Source organism: Mandrillus leucophaeus, unplaced genomic scaffold (genome assembly GCF_000951045.1).
Source record: "Mandrillus leucophaeus isolate KB7577 unplaced genomic scaffold, Mleu.le_1.0 Scaffold732, whole genome shotgun sequence".
Classification (NCBI taxonomy): domain Eukaryota; kingdom Metazoa; phylum Chordata; class Mammalia; order Primates; family Cercopithecidae; genus Mandrillus; species Mandrillus leucophaeus.
Window position 1 is genome coordinate 1316606 of NW_012107942.1, and position 3292 is coordinate 1319897.

At 47.5% G+C, this 3292-nt stretch overlaps 1 protein-coding gene across 1 annotated transcript in view; it reads right to left on the reverse strand.

Moving 5' to 3' along the window:
• Positions 1 to 3292, reverse strand: part of DNAH9 (dynein, axonemal, heavy chain 9) — a 371284-nt gene that overhangs the window by 201316 nt on the left and 166676 nt on the right. The window lies entirely within an intron of this gene.

A 3292-nucleotide genomic window follows, 5' to 3' on the forward strand; every position in this document is an offset into this window, starting at 1 on the left:
CCAAAAAGGCCACACCTGTAATCCCAGCACTTTGGGAGGCTGAGGTGGGCAAATCACGCAGTCAAGAGATTGAGACCATCCTGGCCAACATGTTGGGCCACAGGGAATTAATGCTCAGGTTCATTCTATAATCTCAGGTCAAGCTCAAAAAAAAAAAAAAAAAAAAAAAAAGCACCTAAAGAGGCACTTTGGGTGCAATTCTGAGGCTTGCCCTTTTACCTCTTCACCTCAGAAGTTTCCTTCCATTTCAAAAAGACTTTTTCTGGGGCCGGGATCTTATCTGGGAAGTAGAGTGGACCAGGACAGATGGTTATTTTATACAATCATGATGAACTGAATGGAGTTCTTCAACTGAAAGTACACCTCTGTAACCCTGCCCTGGCCTGGTGTTTGCACTTTTAATCTTGGCTTTAGAGGCCTCAATTGAAAGGCAGATATCAAGAGATGCGCAAAAGATATCCTATGCCCCGTGCAGCAGGAGCATACACAAGCTCACGCACACATACTTTCCTTTCCATGGGTACCCTCATCATACCACATGTATCTGCAGAGTACACAGCGTACCCCCACACTCAGCCCACATCGCCACCTCCCACAGGATGACGTGTTCACAGGCAGCCTGGAGGCAGAGTCCGTTTTCATAACATATACGGCACTGTCAATGGACACCTTAACAGTCATTTCCCAGCACTGAACCTCAGAGTTGCACGGCACACCATTCACTTTTTAGCATTTGTGCTGGTTTTGAATCTAGTTGCAATTCTTACAACAAATGCTATGATGTTTTTAGAGTGTAACAGTCTAGGTATTACTTCCATGAGTGATGAGAAGAGTGACTCCTCGACGGGTGTTCCCCTCATTTGTTTGATGTGTATTTGTAACAGACAGATACAACACAACTCTCTCAGGCTCAGTGCTGGATAAGCCTGAGAGGATAACAAAGAGGATAGGTGCCAACTGCCCTTCTATTCCAAACAGAGATTCCAGACAACTTAGGTGGGACTCGCAGAGGGTTTTGCAACCCTGGCTTCTCACCCTCTCAAGAGCACAGAGGACAAAGCGTGAGATGCTGGAAGGCCTGGAAACTAGCATTCAGAATACTAGAGAGAGCTCTGGGTAGGCAACAAGTGTTCCCTCCTGCACAGCGAAGGTAGCTGCTTTCCCCTAACAGCCAGGGAAAGGGGTTCAATAGGATTACTCCGAGTTGGTGAAGGACGCTTGCCTGGAAAACCCCTGAGAGTTGCTGATCTCTCAGTGGAGAGTGGGGAGGTCCCTTGCGGGTGTCGCCTGTGCTCCAGTTCGTCAAAGCAGAGAAGGGGTAAGCATCTCCTGGAATCCAGGTGTGGACTGTGTGCAGCAGGGGTTGTCTGAGTGCTGGCTGAGGGATCAGGTGAGTCAGATGGGGTTTGTGTAGGAGCGGGACCTGACTGGCTAGAGAAGCAGTTACTTTCTTCCAGAATAACAGATGAAAGATTTCCAGTGATGGGGAGGAGCCAAGGAGCTCCCAAAAATTACCAAAGAGAAGAAGTCGGATTTCAAGATCTGTCACAGTTGGGGCAACCAACTAAGGCCGCACCAGTTGCAGTCAGGTAGGACTTCTCCTGCCCCTTCCCCTCTTCTCTCCACCCCTCTTTTATGCCGAGGGGTCAGAAGTTATAGCCAGGGAGTAGGTCACTGGCAGAGAAAGGAGAGAAGTCAAAAACACGCCCCTTTCCCATTGCAGTCCTGAGCTGAGGTGGGTGGGGCAGAAGCCTACATTATGAATGGAGTTTGTTTCTTTATATTTTCACTGGACTAACACACACGTGTATGTATGACTGTGTGACTAGAAGTGATCAGATGCCTTTTTATCTGAAAAGTCATACAGAAAGTCATAGACCTTGACCTAGATCTCACGCAGGGGCAGGAGAAGAACTAGTCACATATAATGGTTTTAAAGGAACAGTAGGAAATAAAATAAAGCTGTTTTATAATTGCCCCTTATGGGCCTGCTCATTTAATAAGAAGTTATTATCAGTTGACATGACACGGCTTTGTAGTGACAGGGCCACATGAAGGGACCATTACAACACTGTGACTGCATAAAATAGAAGGAAGGCTTTAAAGCAAGTGTCTGTTACTAACTGGCTATGATGCCAGGGAAGCATCGCGGAGCCACAGCTCCCTCATCGGCAGGATGGCTGTGAGAATGAAAAGACATCGGCCGGGCATGGTGGCTTATGCCTGTAATCCCAGCACTTTGGGAGGCCCAGGAGGGCAGATCACGAGGTCAAGAGATTGAGACCATCCTGGCCAACATGGTGAAACTCTGTCTCTACTAAAAATACAAAAATTAGCTGGGTGTGGTGATGGGCGCCTATAGTCCCAGCTACTCGGAGGCTGAGGCAGGAGAATCTCTTGAACCCGGGAGGCAGAGGTTGCAGTGAGCCAAGATTGCACCACTGCACTCCAGCCTGGGTGACAGAGCGAGATTCTGTCTCAAAAAAGAAAAGACAAGACATTACACCTAGAATGGGCAGAGAGTTCAGGGGAGAGTTGCCTCTGGATAGACTTAATACACTCAGAATATTCAAAGCTGTTTTAAAGGCTTGTGCTTGCACCGGCACACATGCACACACAAAGACACATGAGTTTGCCATCTCTTTTGCCATATCTTGTTCTAAATGTCCACAGTGAGAAATAGCAGACTTTTAGTTAAAGGTATATGGGACAAGCGTCTCAGGAAAATCCTAAAGAATGGGAATGCAAAGGAAAAGAAATTATTTTATCAAAAAGATACTTGCACTCTTGTTTATTGCAGCACTATTCACAATAGCGAAGTCATGGAATCAACCTGAGTTTCCATCAACAGACAATTGAATTTAAAAGGTGGTGTAGGCAGGACACAGTGGTTTACACCTATAATCTCAGGACTTTGGGATGCTAAGGCAGGCAGATCACCTGAGGTCAGGGGTTTGAGACCAGCCTGGCCAACATGGCAAAACCCCATCTCTACTAAAAATACAAAAATTAGGCCGGGTGCAGTGGCTCACACCTGTAATCCCAGCACTTTGGGAGGCCAAGGCGGCGGATCACGAGGTCAAGAGACCGAGACCATCCTGGCCAATATGGTGAAACCCCGTCTCTACTAAAAATACAAAAAATTAGCTGGGCATGGTGGCACATGCCTATAGTCCCAGCTACTTGGCAAGGTGAGGCAGGAGAATCGCTTGAACCCAGGAGGCGGAGGTTGCAGTGAGTTGAGGTTGCGCTACTGCACTCCAGCCTGGGCTACAGAGCGAGACTCTGACAA